This window comes from Pelophylax lessonae, assembly GCF_965119305.1.
Source record: "Pelophylax lessonae genome assembly, chromosome: 5".
NCBI classification, from domain to species: Eukaryota; Metazoa; Chordata; class Amphibia; order Anura; family Ranidae; genus Pelophylax; species Pelophylax lessonae.
This window is the reverse complement of record NC_138772.1, coordinates 71,445,311-71,471,990: the sequence shown is the minus strand read 5'-3', so window position 1 is coordinate 71,471,990 and position 26,680 is coordinate 71,445,311. Positions and strand designations below refer to the sequence as shown.

The 26,680-nt window shown below is 43.7% G+C and overlaps 1 protein-coding gene across 2 annotated transcripts in view; it reads left to right on the top strand.

Annotated features, from left to right (window-relative positions):
- LOC309555747 (LIM zinc-binding domain-containing Nebulette) overlaps positions 1-26,680 on the top strand; it is a 328,664-nt gene that overhangs the window by 105,696 nt on the left and 196,288 nt on the right. The window lies entirely within an intron of this gene.

Below are 26,680 nucleotides of genomic sequence, written 5' to 3'. Positions count from 1 at the left end.
GTAAAGTGTTAGGGATGGGGGCGGGGAGGAGGAATAGTGTTGCTTTCACTTTTGAATGAAGGTCCGCTTTAAATACAAAAAGTTGTACTGTTTATTGTAACTGATGATTCCTCTTCATATTTCTTCAGGAACTGTAATCCCCACTATAAAAAAAATGCCACAAAAATAAACATGATTATGTTTTACAGCATAAAGGAACAATCTGTAATATTGTTCCCAGTAGTGGGATTAAAAATGCAAACTTTACTAAGCCCCACTTTGCACCTTGTTGTATAGCAAAGCATTGTTAATTGTTGAAATGACTCACTGAACAATGGTGAAGGTCTATAATTATCATGAGTCACAAAATGGAAATTATTACCTCTTTTTATTTAAAAAAAAGTTTAAAAAACAACACAAATAAACAAAAAAAAAAACATGCCCTACCCAAGATGATTATACAGAATCCTACGAATAAATGATACAGACTGATAATTAGCTTCTTTCAATATAGGCGCAGAAAATGTGATGCAATGGTGGTTAGTCCACACCTAGGAAAGATAAGATGCTTGTTTTGCTTTTGCGCAACTTTGTTATTTTTTTAATTACGCCTTCAAGTCTTCCCACTTACTGTCATTATAATTTCCGACACTTTTTTAGTGTGGGCAGAGAAAAGTGTAATTAATGATAAACTCATTCATTTTCTTTTCTGTAGTAGAAATGTTGGGGGCATTAAAATGTATAATAAACTTTAATTTTATTTCTTAGTATGTTTGGCATCATGTCCCACTGTAGGCAGTATTCTTAATCAAATCGATTTTTTTGCGAGTCTGTCGCAAAGTTTCTTACCTGGAGATCCTGCTAATAACAACGCTATCTGTTGCAGTTTGAAAACACTAAAGCTGGCCATACATGGTTAGATTTTTATTCTAACATTTGTGGAAAATGTATTTGTCAGAACATTCTTTCTTGTAATGTCTGAGTCATTAGTTTTGTTCCAAAGCTCCTACAATTTTGCCCAGACCTAGTATTTGAATGGAATCCCAGACATATTAAATAGGTTTCAATATCATAGTAATGAAAGTCACATTCGTGGTTATAGTTGAATTTGTTTGAAAACAATATTCCATCCTGTTTCTCGTAAAAACGGTCAAAAGTGAAGAAAATCCCAAAAAATTCCAAAAATGAATTTTTTTTTTCCAAAATTCAACTGGTGTATGGCCAGCTTAAAGCAGCGCATAGATGATTCATCTTTTTTTTTTCAAACAGCGGGTTGAACGAAAAAAAAATGCGGATTCCCTATCCACAAATTCAAGGTTGATGGGGGAATCACTCCTGCTGAGCTATTGTGTTCTGACAACATCCTCACCATGCATTTTATGCATTAGGATAAAAAAAAAAAAACTTCTGTGTACAGCAGCCCCCCCTCAGCCCCTCCAATACTTACCTGAGCTCATCTTTATCCGAGTGGCACGATTGGTTTCCGCTGCTGTCAATTAAAATCTTTCAGCCAATCAGCAGAAAGAGGGGCGGGTCCGGGTCACAGCTCTGTGTGTAAATGGACTCCTCTCGGTTTCCCCCATAGCAAGCTGATTGCTGTGGGGGCACTCAATAGGAGGGAGGGGCTAGGTTTACAGGTGAGGAATCGGAGAAGAGGAGGATCCAGGCTACTCTGTGCAAAACCAACTGCACAGAGAAGAGAAGTATAACATGTTTGTTATTAAAAAAAAAAAATATTATACTTTGGAATCACTTTAACCACTTGCCTACTGTGCACTTAAACCCCCTTCCCATCCAGGCCAATTTTCAGCTTTCAGCGCTGTCACACTTTGAATGACAATTGCGCGGTCATGCTACACTGTACCCATATGAAATTTTTATCATTTTTTTCACACAAATAGAGCTTTCTTTTGGTGGTATGTAATCACCTCTGGGTTTTTTATTTTTTACAAAAAAAAAGAATAAAGACAGAAAATTTTGAAAAAAAAAAAAAGTTTTTCTTATTTTCTGCGAGTAAATTTTGAAAATAAATTTTTCTCCTTCACTGATGTGCGCTGATGAGGCGGCACTGATGGGCACTGATAGGCTGCACTGATGGGCACTGATGAGGTGGCACTTATGGGCACTGATGAGGTGGCACTTATGGGCACTGATGAGGAGGTACTAATATTCCGCACTGATGAGCACTGATAGGCGGCACTGATAGGCGGCACTGATAGGCAGCACTGATGAGCACTGATAGGCGGCACTGCTGGGCACTGAGAGGTGGTACTGCTGGGCACTGAGAGGTGGCACTGCTGGGCACTGAGAGGTGGCACTGAGAGGTGGCACTGCTGGGCACTGCTGGGCACTGAGAGGAGGCACTGATGGGCACTGATAGGCGGCACTGATGGGCACTGGCGGATGGCACTGGACACTGACGGGTGGCACTGATGAGCGGCACTGATGGGCAGCACCATCAGTGCCCACACTCAGTGCCCATAGTGCTGCCAGTCAGTGCCTAGATGAGCAGGCACTGATGGGCACTGACTGGCAGCACTATGGGCACTGATTGTGGGCATTGATGGGGGCACTGATGGCGGGCACTGTGGGCACTGATGGGGGGGCACTGTGTGTATGTTTTTACCTTTTAGTAATCAGGGCACTGGTGATCAGTGCCCTGATTACATGTCTCTGTGTCCCCGGCGCTGTGAGGCTCCCCCTCCTTCCTCACACTGCAGGCTCTGTGTGAGGAAGGAGCGCCGGCGATGAGAGATGATCTCATATGTTTACATATGAGATCATCGCTCATTGGACGGCCCGATCACGTGGTGAATGGCCGCTGTGATTGGCCATTCACCACGATCTGGACACGGCCGACACAGATTTTTCCCGCTGCGCGCTCGCGGGAGCGCGCGGGGGGCGTGTCACTGGGAGGCCGTTTAAAAACGGCCTCCCGAAAATTCAAGTCCGCGCTGCAGCCGTATATAGGCTGTAGCGCGGATGGGGGGAGGTTAATACTTTCTGAGTCACTGACCTGGAACAAGCATTCCTTATAGGAAAATATTGTTAAAGTGGAACTTTAGTCAGAAAATTAAATCCTGCTAGATCACTTCAGGCTGGCCCATTTTGCAGGTATAACGATGTAAAACATTAGAAACAAGTGCCTATTACTGTGTAAAATCCAGTAATACACTGTCTCGCCCTGCTTTGCACATGCTCAGCTGCTCTCCATTTTTAGGCATTTTTAGGCATTACTGACAGCCTTAAAGTGGAATCAAACCCTCCTACCCTTTACATCCAAGGAAGCTGTTCTGTTTAAACAGGAAGCGCCATGGTGCTGCACATGTGATCAGTTGGGACACCAACCATTTGGTTTGACAGTTTGGTTGAGGACGCAAGCAAATGTGACAGTTGGCAATCCCAGCATTCCAGGAATGTAACTGTTTTTTGAAACCGTTAAATCAGTGGCTTTAGTTCAACTTTATGGTTTACTGCTGTTTGGGGGCTTTAGGCTTCAGCAAAATGGAAGCCTCCAATAAGAAGCAAGTTGTTATGGTAAAAAGTTTCACTTTAAATCAGAACTCCTAATCTGCATGTGTGCTCCACGTCTGTGTTTGAGAAAGTATTATAGTCAATGAATTTTGACAGCCAAGCAACTTGCATTTGTTGAAGCCGATGAACAATGGCAGCTTCCATCATCATGATCATCCTGAATTTTCTACAAAGTCTTTCCTAGTGACCATATCAAGGACAGCCAGCAACTCTGTAAATCTTCTGATATTTTTTTTAACACATCTCAGTGGGTAACAGACAAGGTGGTTAATGTGTTTCGGCGACAAGCCTTGGTCATAGCATTGCATTGCCGGCTATCCTTCTTGATATTGTATCTTATGGTGTTTGGAGAGATCACCACAGCCTGTGCACCCGTTGGACATTTCCTGTTATCTGATGGCTCCACTGCTTAGAGCAATGTGGTTTTGTTTGTTTCTTTCCTAGTGACCAATTGTTTTCTCACTACCAGCAGATATGTATAGGAACTAAGTAGAACTACTTCACTACTGTACTTAAGTACGGAAATGCGGTATCTGTACTTTCCTGGAGTAAAATTTTTTTCTCCTACTTCCACTTTTACTTCACTACATTTTTTCGATGATTTCAATACTTCTACTCAGATATTTTTTTTTTTGTGCTGCATAGTTACTCGTTACAATTATAAAAATTACCACTGCCAGAACAGTAGATGGCAGGTTTCATGAAGTTCAAAAAAATGTGTATAATGTCATGTGTAAATCAGCGCATACGAAAATAAATGCTACTGTATGTATAAATAAAATGGTCTACATATCTGCTGTTAAGGGGAAAGAGAACCTCCCCAACCAAGGAGAGTCACAAGCGTACATTGACCTTTTTTCTGGTAAGAGGCTGATTTTGCTTCTTTCACTGGAAGTTGAGAGCACAGGTTTTGCAGTTTTGTTTCACTGGAAGAGTCTATTTGGATATTATTTTTCACTTACCTTCATCCGCCGGGTAAGGGGGAAATCCACAAGGTGGTGGGAGTCTGCACCTATTATTTGGAATAGCACCTGTTTGATTCCTGCACCTTTGAAAATATATTCATCTTGTTTTGTCACATATATATATTTGAAGATTCACAATATTTTGGACTTTTTATTGACTTTGATTTCATACACTCTTCCTTTATTTCATTATTGGAATATATTGTTGTATATCACATTGGTTTATATATGATTTTGCGCACCAATAAGCTGTGGAGAAAAAAAAAACATGCAGGGAAGAGAAGGAGGGATGCTTTAAAGGGGAAAGGGAGGGACATACTTTATCTGTTATTGTTTACAAAAAGTTACAGCCAAAGGAATTGTGATTGTCCTTTAGGTTAATCATTTGAAATAATAAAAAACAATATGATGTTCAAACTTTTGACTTCTTTCTTTAATAACTACATAACACAGTACTTGTACTTTTTTACTTTCAGTACTTGAGTAGCAAATTTTTTTAAAAAACTACTGGTACTTTTACTTTCAGTACTTGAGTAGCAAAATTAAAAAAAAAAAAAAAACTACTTGCAATACTTAAGTACAAAAAATGTTGAATACTTTAGTACTTCTACTCAAGTCACTTTTTGATAGAGCACTTCCACTTCTACTCGAGCACTTGTACTTTTACTCAAGTATGGGTTTTGAGTACTTTATACAAGTGTGACTACCAGCATATCTTACTGAGGGTTCCATCTCTGCTTCAGTTTTCAGGGAGTCTCCTAGGTGCATGATTGTTTTGACCGCCTTTGTTGCTTTATCGTACAACATTTTCTTATCCATATGTCTACCTCAAACACATAAATAATGTATAGTGCTCTGGGAATCTTTGGCTAGCCATAGGTTATGCAATTTTCTTTCAGTGAACCTCAGGTTGAAGGAGAGAAATTCTGTGTTGGTAGGGGAATCCCTCCTGCTATGCTATTGTATTCTGACAGTGGGGAGTTTCCCTGTGATCAGAATACAAAGATCACTGCTGGCAGCTATATCTGCCAGCAATGATCGAAAGAACCCCCCCCCCCCCCCAACAGGCTGGTTGTACTGAAGTTGATCATTAAATCGCTCAATCAGCATGCCCATAGATGGATCGAAATTTGGCTGGCTTTTGGTATGTATACCCATGTATGGGTACACCCGTTTAATAACGTATAAATGAAAAAAAAAATACACACACTTCTATCCATTATCTATCTATCTGTCTGTCTGTCTGTCTGTCTGTCTGTCTGTCTGTCTGTCTGTCTGTCTGTCTATCTATAATTGATGGACGTGTTGGACTGACTACATATATGGCTTTTGTTCCATTCCTGCATTTTGAAGTCTGTCATAGATCAAACTTATTATAGAAGGTGGTACAGAACAGAACATAGGTTTAGTGATGACTATCAGCTATATTATTCTGCTCTCCTTCCCGTGTAAAAACGCATGCCAAGTGTTATTACACTAAACTGCATGTGATCACATAGCGCCAACCCAGAGCTTCCTATGCATGTTTTGTGACTATTAAAAATATCTGTCCCAGTGTACACAGCAGAAATTTGTCAAGTGTTACACATCCAAGCATTATTTTCTTGTTGACAGGGTTTGCTTAAGCATGAAGTGCAGAAAAGTGACTACATTAAAAATCTATGTTGACAAAATGCTTTAAACTGTCACCATAAAAGACCATCAAAGCCATTGCAGTAACAAAGCCACTATTACCAAGACATTATGGTTAAGTAAACTCTGGAGAAGTATAATCAGATCTCTGAAAACCATTTATACTGCTGCATTTGTACTTAATGCTTTTGCCAGATGCATTATACAGTGGGAGCCCAGTCTATTGCACACTGAAAATCATAATTACCAACCCAAGTGTACCTCATTCTGTAAAGAGTCATCTGCATGCATACAACTCTAGCTGTGACAGATACATAAACATCGAGCAGAAATGATGCTCCACAATAAAACCCCTATGTCTTTTTTATGACTAACACGCATTTGTTTTTCTTAATGGGTTTGGTTGGAACTGATTCTGCATGAGTGTGGGAATTAACCAGGCACGCCTGAGAATTAAGAAAATATTATAATTGCAGGTTGTTCTTGTTGGGCTAGGGCTGCAGGGATATTACTGTTTACATGGAGGCAATTTTTAGAAGGTGTTGAAAGTATTGTAACATATAAAGTTGTAGTAACAATAGATAAGTATATTCAAGTAGCAATCTGTGGAAAGGATGAGGACTGAGGCAAGGCAAGCCTTATGGTTTGCAATATGAATGACTCTCAGTCAGCAAGTAAGGCTCAGAACGCAGTCGATGTAAATATCTCATAAATTTCACTAGTCCTGAATAATTTAGAAAACACAATTAGGCCTCATTCACATGGGCATACTAGGAGGAATGGAGGAACTCAAGAGGCCTCAACCTGACCTCAGCCTTAGTAAACACCTTTGTTATGAACTTGAATGCTGATTGTGAACCAGGTAGTTTCATCCAACATCGGTACCTGACCTCACAAATTTTCTTTAGCATAACTTCCTACAGATTCACTCCAGAGCCTTGTGGAAAGTGAAGGTTGTTATAACTGCAAGTGGGGGCCATTTCCACATTATTGCCCATGGTTTTTAAATAGGATATCCAACAAGCATATATAGGTGTGATGGTCAGGTGTTCACATACTTTTGGTCACATACTGTCAGTGGCATAGCATGGGAAGGACCAAAGGGGAGGTTGCCCTGAGCGGAATATTCTTAGGGGCTCAAAATTTGGTGGATTCTGCAGGAAAAAGGTACAGTGCTACTGATGCTCATCGTTTTCTGAAACAGAACTGGAGGGCTGCTGCAATATAAGCCCCAGCTTGTCTAGACAGGGATCTGCTCCGTTGTCACATCTGGCAACGTACTCCATGGGCTATGCGCTGCCTACACCAGCTGGATAGACATGGCCTGCTGGTGAGGACTTCCCCATAGAATATCATGAGCAGCAGAATCAGTTTCTTTGAGGTGAGGGCTAGGAGTTGCAAAGCACAAGCTCTGTGTATTCTGGTGCATTCTGCCTGATCATTCTTGCGGCAATATGGGCTGCAATAAGTCCATCCTGATAATGATGTAGCCCCCCCCCCCCAGGAGCCGCAAACTTGGATCCCCCACCCCTGCATTGCCAGGCACATCACATTTTCACAAGCACACCAGAGTCAGAGAACAGTCCATGACTTTGTTTTTGTTATTTATTGAGGGTTAATATCTTGGATAGGGATAGGAGGTTATGGGATGCCCACTTGACTTCTGCAAAACTTTAACAACTTCAGGGACATCTTCCTATATACAGTCTATATACAGTACCCTTCACTTGCCTCCTGCACACACTTGCTTGCTCGCTCCAGCTGAATCACTGTAAGATAATCTAACAGACTCCCAGTCAGATTTTAGCTATAGCCCTTTACAGGCAGAAACTTGCAGCCCCTTGTTGTGTAGCAAACATGTAGTGAAACAGCTTGTTCTTTTCCTCTGTGACTGCTGCTCCTAGCACCATGTCTTCAGGCACTGCTAACCCACCTGGCTGCAGCTGTCGCTTTCACTAGCCCTCCAGGCTAGTTCTCCACACCATTCCTCCAGACTGACTCTCAAGAGATATCTCAGGGAAGGATGAAGATAAGCACCCCGCTGTCTTTGGGGAGATTGGTTACATGTAGCAGTTTCCCCCCCCTTCCCAGTCCCCAGCAGTGCTGATCTACTCTCTCTGTCCTCTTTTCTTCTTGTGCCTCCAGGAAGGGCTTCCTCCAGTGTTTTATGGCAGGATCCTTCCAGCACCCGAACCCTGGCCCTAGGCAGGACACCCCCACCCCCAGGCTAGGGGGCACCCCTAAGGACTCCTCAGCACTGCATCTCCATCTTCCACCATGTCTATTTATAGAGTTGCATCAGCCCCCTGCTGGACCACTTCCGGGTATTGGCTAAGGCTCCATAAATATTCAAGGCAGCTCCTTCTTACCTCCACCCACTAATTCCAAAGATTTTCCAACCCTCTAGACCAGAGGGAGGCACCAGAGAGCTGCCTGGAGGAGTCATCCAGCCCTGAATTTTAGTAAACCCTGAACCCAGATTTCATAGTTCAGGCGTAGCCCTAAGACAAACTATGTTTTACCTACTCTAACTTCTAGCACACACTAGAGGGTGCTACACTGACATATTCCTGTTGTCTATGGATGATAGGAACGTGGGCTGTGGGAACGGGCTGCCATGGTTGTTGGAAAAGGGGAAGAGGCTAATTCTACTTTTGTAACTGTATTCTTCCAGTTCTGCAGATCTGCAGTAAATCTGTTTTATAAATAAGTGATGCAAGTATATATAGTCAGTAAGGGATTCTCTCTGTGTTACAACAAGTGACAGCTGCTCTGCCCATTGCACTGGCAGTGACTATGCTGCTGCCCATTTGGAGTCTGTTGCGACATCCCATGTACTGCAGAATGCTTTATGTAAAATGCATCTTGGAAGGGCTGGTGGCTGTTAGCTACACATCCAGCTAATGATTATGGGAGTGCAGTTTTAGTGCCGCTTTTTTTGATTGAAAGAAAAAAAATGCTTTTGAAGGTTTTTAACAATTGTGTGGATGGGTTAACGGGTGCAATACTTGCCTTGCCCCGGGAGCTGGCAACTCACACATTGCCACTACATACTGTGTGGAGAATGAGTTCCTATAGATTTATCATTATTTTTTGTTATTGGTCATCCAAACCGTTGTGTCCTGTATGCTTTTATAGCAAACAATTTATTACTACAATGGTTCACTGTGTTTTTTTTTTTTTCCCCATTCAGCACATCACTTGTTATAAGCATGAATAGGCAAATAGAGATTACAAGGTCATACATGACCGATGGCAGTTTATAGGAAGATACAAATTATAATAGTTGCACAGTTTTTGTTCAGGCTCTGTGACGTGATTCACATAACTAACAGCTGAGAATATGAACTTTTTATTGTAAATGGGATTATGGAATGGCAAACTGTATTTATGAAAGGGGTGGATGGCATTCCTAGGATTTACCAGTCCCGCTAAACATAATGTTCAAACTGCCCTATAAGAAAAAAAAAAAAAAAAAACGAGCCGCTAATATCGCTGATAAACGTACACACAGAATTTCAGGAGCTTATTGGAAATGAACGCTTTTGAGATAAGGTTGCGATTGTGGCCTAATGCATTTCTCCTGTGCACAGTGAATGACCTGTTGGTATCCCCAGTGAAGGACAGGGCAGACAGCTTCCATCGCTCCAGTCCTTGCTGAATGTGAAAGGTGAACTGCAGGCAATTCCCCCCACAAAACAGATCATATACATATATGAGAGCTGTTTAACATGTATTTGTGCCCATGCAGTCTTGGGATTTACATAGCTCTGCCCCTCAGCGCAGATCTGTCTAGAAGGGGAATCTGCTGCAGTTTCACTTTTACTTACAGAGCTCTTCTCCACCATGGGACTGGACAGTGAAATGAGAAGCAGTATACTAATGAGCTATCTCTCTGTCACTCTTCTCTTTCACCCCTCTGTTAGCATGTTCCTTGTACTGTAGCCCACCTCTCTCAGCTTTGTTGTACATTAGACTGCAAGAGACTGATATCAGGTCACATTCAGGTTCGTACAATGCTTGCATTATAAAAATTACATTTGATGATGTATTAGTAAATTCTATAAAAACAATAGGACAGCAATAGCATAGCGTAGGTAGCTGCTGATGCCTTGATCTTAAAGTCCTGAAGACTGAAGTAACCACTAGAAGGATTGGAGTTTCAATATATTGCGTATATGAATCCAAATAAAAGGGAGAAACTCATAGTGTAGTATAATATAACATTTAGGGTTTATTAAAACATGACATAATATACATTAACACTGACCAAGCAATGTAATATCATTACAACAGGATCCAAATAGAGACCAAAAAGGAACAGAATTAAACTGATCACTCACATCAAAAGCCACCACGCTAAGAATTAGAGTGGCGGCTGGACCTCAGGCATGTATCAGTAGCTCTATGGCCATTTTACTTCACACGTGTCATTAGGATTATCATTGTGAAGCTTAGGGTATTTAAGTTGCATGTAATCCCCCTCTCCCTGGTGCTCTTGCACCATTCATACAAGACAGCCTAGATCATACCAGGGCAGGCATAGTGTTCTAGGGAGAGCTCTTTTTTTTTAGGCCACACTCTTAAAGTTTATGTCTCATGCCGGACAATATATAGGTTTATACTAGCATGGGGGCTGACACTTTTACAACCCATCAGATGTCAGGATACCAACCTGTATACCTGGTGTGCCAGGCTAGTGTCTTTAGGGAAAAGGAAACTTTTTTATTTCATTATAAAAATGTAGGTAATAAAAATTATAAAATGTAGGTGTAGCGTATCCCCCATAGGAGTCACTGGTGAATGGGATTCCCCACCTTACACAGCCAGGCACACCAAAATTCCACAGGCTCAATTGAGACAGGAAACAGTCCAACAACTTTGTTTTGTATTTTATTTAGGGGTATTGAACCTGGATGGGGAAAGGGGTATTATAGGATACCCACTTGACTGGAACAAAGTCTCTTCAAGGGCACTTTACCTATATGCACTCTCTGAATACACTCCTCTTCCTCCAGTAAATCACTTGCTTGCAGAACAACTCAGACCCAGCTGGAACACTGTTTAAGGGATCTGGCAAAGCACTCAGCCAAATTCAGCAAAAGCCATTTACAGGCAGGGACCACAGGCTTCTTTGGTGTGTAGAAAATGTCAAGTGTCCAGCTACATTACTGTGGCTAATGATCCCAGCACCACCTCTTCAGGCACTGCCAGCCCACCTGGCTCCTGCTGTCCTCACTCCTGCTCCATGTGTCTTGAGAGGATCCCTCCAGCACCTGAGCCCCAGGCCTGAGGTCACCCCCCTCCCCAGCCTGGAGGGCTACACTTAAGGGCCTCTGACAGCTTTCTCAGCACTATTCCACTCAAACTCCACTCTCCCCTGCTGGCCTGACTCTAAGTATTTAAGAGGTGCATGCCCCCTGCCAGCCCACTTGGCTGGGGTTTGGCTGGGGCTCTCTTCAACTCTCCAGGCAGCTCCTTCTCTACACCCTCCCATACTTCTCGAAACCTCTCCAAGGTTACAGCAAGTAGGGGGAGGTACCAGAAGTGCTGTCTGATGGATTATCCAGCCTCCCTGGATCACTCACCCTGACCCAGATAAACACAGACTTGACTGCCAGCCAAGCCTAACAAATTACCTCCTCTATCAAAAACCTATGTACAGCGTATTCTAGTACACTACAGGGTACTACATGGGTAAAAAAGCCATTGCCATTGCCATTAAACTATAAGTTCAAATTTTTCAGAAAAAAATAAAAGGTGAAATAACACTGTATAACCCTCCCCCAGTGCCCACTGTACTTACCCTCATGGGTAATGAGCTGTCAGTGCCCACACAGCCAGTGCAGCAGTCCAGGGATTTAAAATCCCAACTCTCCCCCCTCTTTTTTCATCAGTGCTTCCAGGATGGATCAAAATTGCTTTGAAAGAAGAGGGAGAAGAGTGGGGATTACAAATCCCTGGACCACTGCACCAGCTCTGGGGACACTAACAACTCATCACCCATGGAGGTAAGTACAGTGAGGACTGAGTGGGCTGGGGAGGGTGTTAGTTCACCTTTTCTTTTTTTCTGATCTAACCCTTAAAATACAAAAGTATGACAAAGAATTGGCATGCCAATTGAGATGGAACTCATGAAGGCACAGTAAGGGGCTTCATTGAGGCCAGAGTGCAGTGCTACTGTTCTCCCTGTCTAATAAATTAGCCAGTAACACAGGATGAGGCTCTTCAGTGATGTGGAGCCTGTGCAGGTTCAGCGACATTGAGTACAGCACTACCAGTCACTGCACCTGCCTGTATGACAGGCACAGTGGATAAGCACTGAGCCTCCGCTTTACACTTTTAGCAGGCTTAAAAATGACTGCCTCAGATGGCAGGATCTGTTCCCATCTTGGCCCTGTACATATATATATATATATAAATACATTTAAAGACTTCCATAATTTTTTCAAGTTCTCTGTCACTTCCTACATCTTCACTGCGATTAATTATATTGGCTCGCTTTGTGATTTTTAACTTTTCTATTGTTACCTGGTGCTAATGCCTAGTGCCACGCAATGTGTGCAATTCTTTCAAAGTGATGCCACCTGCTAATGACCTAGTTACCATGGCATCTCTTGTGATTATGACCCACGTATGGAGGTGTGAGAGAGCAGTGGGAGTCAAAGCTGAATCGCTTTCAAACCATCTCTCACTGTTGTAAATAGGAGTGAAGTCATTGTTTCTATACATTTCTAGTAATGCCTGGTCAACAGGTATTCTACAGATGTGCTTAAAGGATAACTAATTGCAGATTACCAGCCTTCAATGTCATGGCTGCATTCATTTTCTTTTAAGGCTAGGAAAATATTTGGCAAATTCAGAAAATACCTACTGATTTTGAAACGCAGTACCCATGTCCTTCCTGTAAGTTGGTTAGTACCCTCCTAGTTTAAAGTAGGCAGTTAGGTACATTTAGTTCGCTTCTTCGTAGGCAGAGGAGCAGGGGATTGATTGTTCCACTACTTCCCTCTGTGTTCTGGATGTTTCCAGAAGTATAGTGGAAGGGAGGGCAGAAACAGCAGCCTGAATGTTTGTATATCCCTAGCCAACCCCTGGCGAGGGTGGTCCAGTAGATTGCTGGGGAGTCAATAAATATTCTGAGGCCTGGCAGCCAAGGTGCAGAGTTCCAGGGCCCAGCACTTTGGAGGAAACCCCTGTGCTGGGGGCTCCACCCCTGAAGCAGAGAGAAGGGAGAGGAGCCTCAGGAGTCCTGTGCAGCCATAAATGTCCCAGTTATGACTAGCTGGAGTCCCTACAAGAGAGGAAGAGAGAGACTGGGTCAGCATTTGGATAAAGAGCCAGGAGATCAGGAGTGAGAAAGCTCCATTTTTCTTGGACTGAGTGACTACTTGATCCAGCTACTCATTGGAAAAATGACTGTGGGGTGATTCCCCGGTGCAGCCAGGAGTTGTGAAAAACAACCAGGAGCCCGCCATTCAGAGACAGTGCTTAGTGCAGCCAGGGACAGTGTAAGACAGCCAGAAGTTGTACTACTATTAACCAGGATAAAGTGCCTTGCAGTACAATACAATAAAGCTTGGAAATTGTACAGAGCAGCCAGAAACCTAGCAGTCCTCAAAGTTCTTTAGTTTCTACAGTTGGGGGTATCCAATGCTCCCCATTCACTTCCAAGTTTCTTGATCCCCAATAAAAACACAAAACCAAAACACCTAGACCCATTATTGAGCCAGTGGAAGAATGCTAAAAAACGCCATGTGACTGGGTTTAAAGAGACGGTGAAACACACATATATATTGCATACTGAGCTGGTTCCAGGGGCTGTCCTGACAACTGAAAGGATGTCCTTGAAAGAGGTTAGGTGAGGGACAAACCCGATATGGAGAGCAGCGTATGCTGAGGTATGCAGTGGTAACATTGTGTAAACAGTGTGAAGTATTTATTTAGATATGTTCTTTATCGTACAATATAGCAGTAGAGCCATTATGATATGCTTTGTTCTTTGGACTTAAAAAAAGTCTTTGATTGTACTTCATCGCTGCTAGCGCTTAACACACTTTAGAAGTTCAAGCAAAGCTCGAGAGCAGAGAGCGGTGCACCGTAAGACACATTTTATTTGCCTTAGATAGTGTGTTAAAGGGTTTAGTACCCCTGTCAGGTTATTGGCTGTAGGACAAAGTGGAGTCATGATCCAAATGCTGGACTTTTTTTCTTTAAGTGTCTAATCAGTGTTTACAACCCTGTCACAGTTCTGTTATAGGGTTAGGGTTTTATTCTATTTAGTTCCTTCTAAGGTTCCCCACTTCCCTTTCAGGTAGAGGTATAGTAAGGAGGAGCAGAGTAGGGGAGAATAAGAGTAGTTAACAGAATGAGAAGTGTGACCTGGGCCCTTGTGGGAGAACTAGGGCTTCAGAAAAGAATATGTGAAATTTCTGGGAAATGGCCCCCTTTGGTCGAACGCCACCTTCACCTTCCCTAGTGGCTCCTGTCAGGAAAGCTCTAGAGTACTATTGACAGAGTACCCCTTTAGTGGGCAGTGATGATGAAATTAACCATGTTGAAAACGGACTGCTTTGTTGCAAACCTATCTTCAGTAAAGAGAGTTTAACCAGGAGGTGAGCTAAGTCTTTTTATTTCTGTGGATCATTGGGTAGTCTATACTGTATCTAGGGAGTAAGCACAGAGGCAATTTAGAAATTTGTTGGCGTAAACAGAAGGAGGGTCGACCAGCTTGGCTGTGGTGATGAGTTCCTCATAGGGACAACAAGTCTTGTAGCCTGCGACCCTTGTGTAATTCGGGCCAGATGTTTGACACGACCCCTGATGGACCTGGCCAACAATCATGGAGTCTGGGGGCTCTGTGCTACTAGGTTGTGACACGTAAGCGTGAGTTTCCTGATAAAAGTTTTTGTGGGGCCTGTCTTTAGGTAGGAGTTTGACTTCTTCTTTGCAAAATGGAGTATACAGAAGGTTCCACTTATATTAACCACCTCCTTCCCAAGCCTATTCTGACACTTCGCTCCTACATGTAAAAATCTGCTTTTCTTTGCTAGAAAATTACTTAGAACCCCCAAACATTATATGTTTTTTTATTTTTTATTTTTTTTAGCAGAGACCCTATAGATTAAAATGGTGTGTGTTACGATATTTTTTGTCACTCAGTATTTGCGCAGCAGTTCTTCAAACGCAATTTTTTGGGAAAAAAAGCACATTCATGAATAAAAAAAACAGCAAAGTTAGCCCAATTCTTTTGTATAATGTGAAAGATAATGTTATGTCGAGTAAATAGATAACATGTCATGCTTTAAAATTGTGTCTGCCCGTGGAATAGTGGCAAACTACGGTGCTTAAAATTCCCCATAGGTGGCGCTTTAAACGCCTTTACAGGTTACCAGTCTAGAGTGGCACAGGAGGTCTGGTGCCAGAATTATTGCTCTCGCTCTGACGTTCACGACAATACCTCACTTGTGTGGTGCGATCACCATTTACATATGCGTGCAGGAGTGATGTATGTGTTCGCATTTGCACGTAAGCACAGTGGGACAGGGGTGCTTTAAATATTTTTTTTTATGCAAAATTTTTTTTTTTACACTTTTTAAAAAAAAAAATTTGTTTTGTACAAACTTTATTGCTATCACAAGGGATGAACAACATCCCTTGCCCTTGTGAACAACGTCCCTTGTGATAGCATGGGCCATGACAGGTCCTCCTTATGGAGAGCTTTGGGGTCTATTAGACCCCAAATCTCTCCTCTGGCCCCCCATGCAGCCGATTGGACTGAGATCAGTTTGATCAGCTGCTTCTCTGGCCGCTGGTGGCCAGGCCAACAAAGGGGAGGAACCGGAAGTGATGAATGCTTGTCGCTCCCGGTTTCCAGGGTTACAGAGGGAGGGGAACAACATCAGTTCCTCTCTTTCTGTACCAGGCAGCCATGGCACGATGGGGCGGGGAGGCCGGGAGAAGCGGCGGTTGGAGGGGGGTGGCTAGTTAGCCACTCAGATCACTTTTTCATTGTAGAGAATCGCTGCTTGAAACTAATGGTACCGGGATGATGCCTGTAGGTGCACCCACCATCTGGGTATAATCACTGAAACCGTCCGGGCACATCTGGGCACGTCCTTGGGTGGGAAGTGGTTAATGCACAAACACCCACCAAAGAAATAGAAGACAGGGAAAGGGGATACATAAACACTAGCCCCCAGATTGGGCAATACATGTTTTTGTTTCACTATTTACTGTTGCTGTGCAAATTATCCAGCCTTTATATTCTTGAGCTACAAGAATTACACGTGTGATCTTCCTACCCGGGAGGGCAGAGAGTTCTACAGGCTTGAACAAAGTAAATATGAAAAATGGTTTCCTACGAGTGTCTTTTTCTCATTGCACATCAGTAGATGTTATTACAGATGGGGCTTGTTTAGTTGCACCCATGTGTGGCTCAGTTAAAAACATGGATTGGTATAATATAGTTGCATAGTAGAGTGACATCTTTGACTGCATCTCCTGATTAGTGTGTCGTTTGTACAACCTAAAACCATCCAAACATTTAATGGACTAAATGGTGGTAAATCTTGAGAAAAATTCTATTTTTTAAGTTCATCATGCCATGTTTCTTGATGTATCTGATACTTTAGAAGTCTTGTGTATTCTATAGTGAGACAATAGGTCTTTACTGGATGTCCTTTGTGAAAGGGACAGAGTGCTTTTAATATGTTCACATTTCCTCTTGTTTTATCCCTTTAAAGCTGAATACTGGGGAAAATTCAAAACTACCCTTGCAGTTGGGTACCTTTTGTAAAGCAGTTTTACTTAAATTAGCCTTTGCTCCCCCAACAGCCAGTGCTCTCCTCTTACCTTTGATGCTCCAGGTTGGCATCCTTTTATGCTGCACTACTGCTGGTCCTCCAAGGGACAACTATGCTGGTAACATAGGTGACTTAATATTAACAAATGGCCATATTTTGTCAGTGACATTGTTCAAATATGGCCATGTTGCCACGCTAGGTCAATGGAGTCACCAACAGCCCAGCTGTTACATGCGGCTGTGGGGTGGGGAATTCTACAGCTGATTGGACCAGGGGCCTGCTATCATGTGCCAGTCTACCATGGGTTTGGGCCAAGCTGAGTTCGGCCCAAACCTTAGCTCATCACTATTGGTAAATAATCTCAAAGGAACTAAAAGTGAGGGAAAATGTAAAAGTTTGAATTGCTACCATAACAGGAATAGAGAGAAAATCTTAGGCTTCATTCACATGTCAGCGTATCGATTGCGGGCAGAATCACCGCGATTCTGCCCGCGATCTGGAAATAATTGCAAATCGCGGGACGCCTGTGCATTGCCCGTGATTTGCAATATCACCCCAAACGCTGTGCAATGTTGCCGCGATTTGCGCCTGCCGAATCGCAGTAACATCGCGCAAAAAAAAATCGCGGAACGCATGGCGCCCAAAAAGGTACAAGAACTTCTTTGGGGCGTCATGCGTCCCGCGATTTTTTTTTTGCGCGATGTTACCGCGATTTGCGCCAACATCGCACAGCGTTTGGGGTGCTATTGCAAATCACAGGCAACGCACAGGCGTCCCGCGATTTGCAATGATTTCCGGATCGCGGGCAGAATCGTGGTGATTCTGCCATCGATCGATATGCTGACATGTGAATGAAGCCTCTGTTTCAGTGACAAATGTCCCATTTGAGAGGAGATTTACCTCACTTTGGAGAGACTTTGGAGAGATTTGCTCTCACCTTTTGCTCTCACTGGACAGAAAGTAAAGGGAAAAATCTTATAGGGGTTTTAACCACTTCCTATTCTATTCAAGATGCACTTTCAATTAGCAGCACTTTAGTATCTGATGTCCTCACACGTTATTTATCACCCCCCTCACACACATACACCCACTTCCTCAACATTGCATTTATCTGGTTCAGGTAACTCCAGGTATGATTTTCTGAGGGAGGTGACCACATTAGAGTCAGGATTTCAATTTTTTATAATTTGCAACAAAATAAGCTCAGATGAGTCATCTTCTGTATTGTGTTTGTCTATAGGACTAGCTTATTATACATGATTTTCATAATTGCTTGCCAAGAGATAAGGCATTTGTAGTCTGAACGCATTAACCACTAATTTGTAATAATTCAGTTCTGCATTTTTACTCAGAAATAAAAAAAAAAAATTGGAGCACAACAGTCAGCTTATCCAGGTACCTAAAATGCCTCCTTCTGAGCCTAAATCCAAGGCAATTATTGCTATGAAGTTAAAGTGGTTGTAAACCTCAGACATGAAATATGAACAAAGCATATCCCTCTATAGTGTGGACTTGTCTCAATTAAGAGCACTAAGTGTCGCCTTTGTCTGCTGCTTTGTTCCTCTGCTATCAGCATGAATCACTGTTCTGGCAAGTTTTCCTGACACCAAGAGAAAAATTGTGACGGGGAGGGACCTCCAGCTGATTGACAGCCTCAGCTCTGTTCCTGTGTGCTGTGTGAAGTTGGGTGTCCCCCTCCCCTCCAATCAGCTGTCATAGCTCTCCTCACTGAACTCAGCAGAGTGTGACTTCAGCTCTCTGCCCCCTTTTTTTATGAACTCTCAGACAAGGTTTAGCCTCGGTTCACACTAGGTCGACCTGTGAGGCGACCTGGTCGCCTCACAGGTCGCCGCAGGTCGCCTCCCATAGGGAAGCTGCGGACCCGTTCTAATAGGAGCGACACAAGTCGCTCCGACCTAGAAAAAGGGTCCGGAGCTTCTTTGGGGCGACCAGGAGGCGACCGCCATAGACTTCAATGTTATGAAGTCCGTGGCGGCCGCTCCGAGGTCGCGGCGCGCTGCTCGCACCGCGATCTCGAAGGTCGCCCCGGGAAGTAGCGTCGCGGTAGTGTGAACCGGCGCTTATTATTCAGTATTTAGAACGAATGTAGCAAAAAAAGGTCTGTAGCAAAAACAGGTACAACTTATGTAGGAGGATTTGTTTAATCTCTGTGTATCACCTGAGGCAAGTCAGTTCACTGGGTATATGTATATAAGGGTTTACAACCACTTTATGGGCTGATCTGTCCACCTCCCACCTTTTTGACACAGTTTTGTTCTGGGAGCGGGATGGGAAGTCCCAGTTCTGCTGCTGGAACACAACACTGTATACTGTAGGTTGCTGATCCTACATACAATTTATACAGTGCTCACAGCTGGTGTGTGTTAGTGAAGGTTGGATCAGCTTGGTCCACCAAACTATTTTTTAACCGCTTGCCGACTGCCCACAGTATATTTACTGTGGCGGTCAGCCCCTCCTGGGCAAAGTGACGTAGTACTACGTAGCTCACGAGCTCGCCCAGGAGCCTGCAGGGGGCAAGCACGCGCCGCCGGAGGCGCACTCCCGCCCCCGCTCGGTCACTAACATCCCCGCGCGAGTGACCGGCGGCTCCGATGTCCGCCGGTCACTCGCGATCTCCCGCTGGAGAGGGAGAAAGGCAGGCGGCTGATGTAAACAAAGCCACCTGTCATTCTCCCTGATGTAACTGCAGAGAACATACCATCCTGCTATGTAGGATCGCATGTCTCTGTGGTTACTTCACAAGCCACGCCCCTTTACAGTTATAATCACGCCCCTAGGGACACACTTAACCCCTTGTTCACTAATAAAGTTAACCCCTTCCCTGCCAGTGTCATTTTTACAGTACCAGTGCATATGTATAGCACTGATTACTGTAGTAATGTCACTGGTACCCCCAAAAGTGTAAAAAATGTCAGTCAGGGGTCTGATCTGTCCACCGCAATGTCGCAGTCCCGCAAAAAAATTTCAGATCGCCACCATTACTAGTTAAAAAAAAAAACAATAAAAATGAAATAAATCTTTCCCGTAGTTAGTAAACGCAATAACTTTGCGCAAACCAATCAAAATACGCTTATTGCGATTTTTTTTTCTCCAAAAATATGTAGCAGAAAACAAATTGGCCTAAAATGTTAAAAAATTTTGAATTTTACATTTTTGGGGGGGGGGGGGGGGGGGAATTTCATATAAAAAAATGTGAAAAATGTTGTTATTTTTTCAAAATTTATGCCCTTTTTTTGTTTATAGCGCAAAAAATAAAAATCGCACAGGTGATCAAATACCACCAAAAGAAAGCTCTGTTTGTGGGAAAAAAAGGACGTCAATTTCATTTGGGTACAGCGTCGCACGACCGCGCAATTGTCCGTTAAATAAAGTCACGCAGTGCCGAATCGCAAAACTGGCCCTGGTCTTTGAGCAGGAAAATCCTCCGGGAGCTTAAGTGGCTAAAGCGACCAAAAGCTTGCGTTTGACTTTAAAGGCTCCTTGCTGATCTTTGTGACTTTTAGATGTCCTCTCTCCAGTCTGATTAGCAGCCAAGATACTGCTATGATCAACATCTAAACAAGCTACAAGACACAAAGACAGCCACTCTTCTGTTTTCCAAAGACAACTATGCTATGTTGGCATATTAAGACTGTTTGCCGACACATGTAAGCTTCTCTTGCTGCAGTTTTATCAGTTGTGCTTATAAAAGCAATGTTGTAGCAAGGACACATGTAGGGCACATGCCTTTTGTCTTTAACTAGTATCACCTGTTGGAGATCAGCACCCTGGTCTGTAGTAGAACCGACCTTCACGCCTTCATGTACTTTGTGTCTGGCTTCGGAGATGGAGCGTGGTTTTGGGACTGCAGTGATAATAATATATTCCATAAGAAGCAATCATGTGCAGAATAACTTAAGCAACCAATAGGAAAGTACTTGTCACTGACCTGACAGTAGAAGTGAAATCCAGTTGCGTTGGGTTCATATACTTTGGAAAGTATCATAGCTCCTTGCTCTGAATAGGCCAGTGCCTGTGTGCCATTGTTTGTCATTCCCACATTGGCTCAGTGTGACTTTTCTCTGATATTAGCTTGCAGCTATGGTACAGCACTGCATGATATGAAAATGCTGGGCAATGACACTGCGGAGCTGTCACTTCTCATCACATGTAATATCTGACCATCTGTGTTCTGTGTCACAAAATATACAAAACAGAAAACAAATAAATCCTGCTGTGCCACATTGCTTGGCATTACTCCCAGCTGCTAGGAAGCATATGGCCAAAAATGTCCTGTGTCTTATGCTTCAACCCCTCTCTGTGCAGACTGCAGGTTCTTGCAAGCATGGCGCATATCCATGTACTATTTAAAGTGATGCTCCATCTTTATTCCCATTAAAAAAAAAGTAGGCGTTTCTTGTGTGTTAACCACTTAAGCCCCGGAAGATTTTACCCCCTTCCTGACCAGGGGGTATTTTGCGATTCGCCACTGCGTGACTTTAACGGACAATTGCGCGGTCGTGCGACGCTGTATCTAAACCAATTTGGCGTCCTTTTTTTCCCACAAACAGAGCTTTCTTTTGGTGGTATTTGATCACCTGTGCGATTTTTTGATCATGCGCTATAAACAAAAAAAGAGCGTAAATTTTGCAAAAATAGCAATATTTTTCAAATTTTTTTATATGAAATTCCCCCCCCAAAAAAATGTAAAAATCAAAATTTTTTAACATTTTTGGCCAATTTGTTTTATGCTACCTATGTTTGGTAAAAAAAATCGCAAAAAGCGTATTTTGATTGGTTTGCGCAAAAGTTATTGCGTTTACTAACAAAGGGAAAGATTTTTGTCATTTTTGTTGCTTTTTTTTAACGCGTAATGGCGGTGATCTGCGATTTTTTTGCGGTACTGCGACATTACGGCGGACAGATCGGACCCTTGACTGACATTTTTGACACTTTTGGGGTTACCAGTGACATTTCTACAGTAATCAGTGCTATACATATGCACTGTTACTCTAAAAATACACTGGCAGTGAAAGGGGTTAACTTTTTTTGAAAGGGAGGGGCTATGTGTGTCCCTAGGGGCGTGCTTTCTACTGTGATTGGCTGTGGCTTCAGATGTATGAACAGTGATCAACGGTTCTACATAGTAGAACCGTATGATCATCCTTCATACACAGGGGAGAATGACAGGCAGCTTGTTTACACAAGCTGCCTGACTTCTCCATGAGAGGATTCTCATTGGGCAGTGGAGGAAACCCAATCAGAGACACACTCAGGCCTGTATCTACCCCAGAAGGCAGATTCTGCCACAGAGGATTCTGGGAGTGGGTATAAGTTCTGAGGAAACGCATGACGCGGCGGGAAGCAGAGTCCCAGGAGGGAGAGTACGGCTGTCTCTCCTCCTGTCAGAGGAAGCGGGTGTCCTGGGTGGAGGCCTGGGAATCCAAAGAGAGGAAGTTGAGCTGCAGAGGGATCCGGTGTGCCGAAAACCAGCGGAGAGAGAGAGGGGGTCCAGTTCCAGGAAAGGTCGTGAGTACTGTGGACTGCCCCTGGGGGTCTGCCTATTGTCAGAGGGGACCTCTCCGGAGAAGGTTCTGGGGATCCAGGGGTCATCTAGCGGTTAAAGGGGGTTCCTAGTCAGAGGTCCCTGAAGTGTTAAAGTGGGCGCCTGTAGTTTGTGCCCTGAAGAGTCAGTGTACAAGTTAAGAGTTGCAGCAGCACAAGTATCTGCACATAGCTACCTCAGCCAGTGCAGGATTGGAGGGAGCTGTTCAATGACTTTTGAGCCAAAGCAGTGTCAGGAGTCAAGTGTTATACAGTCCTGGATCTTCTGAATTAAAGTCGAGGTTCCAGCACAGTTTCAGTACTACAGTATCTAGAAGCGTCAGAAAGCACTGGTCGGCATTCAGCTGGCGTCAAGACAGCGCCAACAGGCATTTTTCTTCAAGTGTCCCAAAGTGTACCTAGTTGAGCCAGAGGAGTATCCCACTCATTCCTTTCTCCCATCCCCTAAATACAATAAAACCAACAAACCAAAGATGGCGGAATGGTCATTGTCTCAGTTCTCACACCTGGGTTCGCAGCTCAAATGTGCTGAAAGTGTTACAGGTAACAATGGCAGACCCATCTTAGGCCCAAGGCCTAGAAATCCTGCTACATTTATTTAAAGGAGAACTAACGCTAAACCCGCTCTGTGCCACATTCTAAACCTAATATATCTAACCCTTTGGTTACTGATGTGCAATGAGAAAAAGACACTCGGAGGAAACCATTTTTCATATTTACTGTGTTCAAGCCTGTAGAACTCACTGCCTTTCTGGGTGGGAACATAACACGTGTAATTCTTGTAGCTCAAGAATAGAAAGGCTGGATAATTTAAATTGGACCCAGGCAGGACTTTGAGAGGGGCAGCAAATTGAAGCCAAAGATTTTTTTCCAGCAGTTTTGTGTGTGATAACTGCCCCCCAGGCTGCTCCACTGCCTTGTAAAAAAGGCCGCCCTGCTGCCCTCAACACGCATACTCATAATTGCCGGGCAAGGGTGCTTGCACACAGTCTAACCCCAGCTGTTAAGCGCCCGAGCACACATGTGTGTGCTGCGGGAGCAGGGTACCCACAAGAGACAGAGTGCAATGAAAGATCCCTTCCCCACCGGCTCTGCCAGCAGCCGATGTTCAGGCGCAGCTTGCGAGCCTTGCATTTCTATTGGGTGGAACTGGAGGAGAAGGTGTGACTTGCCTGCTTCTGGTGCATGCATGAGGCTAGTCACTGAAGACTGTGGGAGCACTGGGAGAGAGCAACAGAGAGGTAATATAAGTTACCTCTCTATAACGCCCTATGCTACCCTAACTTGCCCCTATACTGCCCTAGTCTGTCTATATACTACCCAAGCTTGTCTATATACTACACTAGCCTACCCCTATACTGCCCTAGCCTGCCTCTATACTTCCCTAGCCTGCCCGTATACTGCCCTAGCCCGCCCCTATACTATCCTAGCCCTATCCCTGTGGCATATCATCCATGGGTGCAACTTGTTCACTGTACACAGGCTCTGAGGGGTGGAGGGGGGGGGTAGGGGGCCCACTGTGCTGACACACACTGCACCCATGGATGTCCTAGGGCGCCAAGCTGGGGGAGCAGTAACATGGTGGTATATGATAAAATTTTGCATATCGACAAGGTGCTGTTGCATGTACATCTCACTTCCTGATAAATTTTATTTTCATTTTGATTATCATGATATAAAATAATGGGTGTGGGGGCCCTTTGGTGGGCATGTTTTTTTTTGGTGGGGGTGGGGAGCAGCATTTCATTCTTGGACCCAGGCAGCACAATGACTTGGGCCAGCCCTGCTAACCCTGTAAAGCAAAAATCACTGTACTTACCTTTTCTGCACCCAACCCAGTCCGGTCTCCAATGGTGGAAGCTCTGTGCAGGAGAGGACTGATAACGGCTGTGAAATGAATGGGAAATGACGTCACCCATAAAGTTACTATGGGGCTTCTGTTGTCGGATGCCTCTCCTGCACCCGCCTTCACACTGAAGCCGCCGCTAACAGCTAATGCTGGGACCAAACCAAATTGGCTGCAGAATAGGTAAGTACAGTGATTTTTGCTTTACAGTGTTATATAGATTATGTTTAGAATGTGGCACAGAACAGGTTTAGTGTTAGTTAGGTTTTGCCTGGACTGCAACTTTAATGCAACTTAACAGTCATCGGATGTGGTGGCTTCATTCGTTTTCTTTTTTTCAGGCTTCTTTTCTTTATTTTGACCTGATGATCCTGCTGGTAACACACTTCCTATCCTAGGGTGACAACATTCCAAAAATATCAGATACTATTCATTTTTGAATCTGTACCTTTGCAAACTTTAGACTTGGTATAGTATTCTTGCTACATTATTGATGTTTGACCAATGTGAGATATACTGTATACGAGGTGTATCAAAAAGTTTTGAGACCAGTTTTGTAACACGCCAATAGATGGCAGCACAAGGCTGCACGCGCAGTAACCGACCTTCATTAGTCAGTGTGCCAAAAGACATTGTCCTGTGTACATTGGGAGCTGTGCAACTGGTGCTATTCTGACGACGATCCGATTCTGCTGCGGACCCAAAAAACGGTCCTGTGCGTGTTGTGTCCGAATCTGATGTAAATTCAGCCATACAATCTGTATGGCTGAATTCACATGGCACAGACATCGCATGTGATTTTCAGAGCAGTGCGCTCCGAATCACATGCAATGTCTGTCATCGCACTAATTGAAATTCACTCACCCAGTCAACATTGACTATTTTTAATTCTCATGCTGCTAGCATTAGTAATTAGATAGGAAAGAATATAAACTTTACTTGATTTAATTTTTTTTAAGTTTCTTCAGCTTTTCCCTGTCAAATGATGTCATACATCCGAGGAGTCTTCCGGAGGGGTTTTCTCAGTGTAGCCCTGCCCCCTTGACGGTGGCTGGATTTCTCACCTTTTTGGGTCCCCTGGGTTAGCAACTGCATGCAGAATCTTAACACTTTACTTTCTGGCTCAGTCGATGATCAGTCTAGGGGTTGTTGTTTTTGTTGTTTTATTTTATATGGGGATGGGAGAAGGGATACTCCAACACTTGAACTATTCACAATGCTGGGGACTTCTATCTGAGAATGCGGCAAGGCTGCAGCTTCATCCTGCCACTAGATGACTCGGAGGTAATGTTCTACAGCACTTATCCTCAGAGTACTCGCCTAGCACCCCCTTTCTATCCAGCAGCTGACACCCGTCCTCTGACTTCTCCACTCCAGAGTGGCCCCTGCCTGGTCAGGCCCTTAGACACGATCCCTGTACTCATGATACTGCTTTTTCAGGTTCTCCAGTGTCTCAGCTCCTCCTAGTCAGCTCTCCTGGACCTCTGGGTGGTTCAGCTCCACACTTCTGACTCACCAGGCCGACTGCCTGTGACCATACGATAACCACTGCAGAAGAGGAGGCAGCCACGGCCCTCCTTCTGGGACTCGGGTTACCAACCAAGGACCCCTCAGCACATGTGCTCCTGGCTTTTATACCACACCCCACAATGCACCGAGACAGCAGTCTGTGCCAATCACTGGGGCTGTATCAAAGCCTGTGTGCCCATTGGTCAGGTTTCCTCCACTGTGCAATGTGCCTCCCCATTGGATCAGTGGGGAAAATCCCCCAGACCACATGAATAACAAACTGAGCACATTGAGCAGACCTAACTCACAGATCCTGCTCCCTGTTAAGCAGAGTGCAATATAGATTTCCCTGCTGCTCCTCTGATAGGCAGACAGAGCCAAAAACTATACTCTCTCACTAGCACCTACCTAAGAGGGTGCTACATCAGCTTAGCACACCCTCCTGCCTGCATGCCTGAGCTAAGGGCAGACGGATTCCAGGAAGTAAATGCTACATGAATCATCTGCCCTTACTTAAGATGGCCATAGCCAGAAATACTAGTGAATGTTTTTCAAAGTGATTTCTCAGCAAAAAAAAAAAGCATGGAGACATGGATGAATGGAGCAGTTTACCTTGAATATTAAAAATAAATGAAATAGTATTTATGTTTTGTGGTGCTCAGATGCAGTATAGTTCCGCTTTAAAAGGTGTCATGCCTGAAAAAAAAAACTGCTGCTTTATATTTCAACTATTTGATACAAAATACAGTCTGAAAGAATCCCAAAGCTAATATAAAATAATGCTTTTTAATCCTAGCAGAACTCCTGGTAGGATAATATTACTGACAGCATTCAGGAAATTGTCA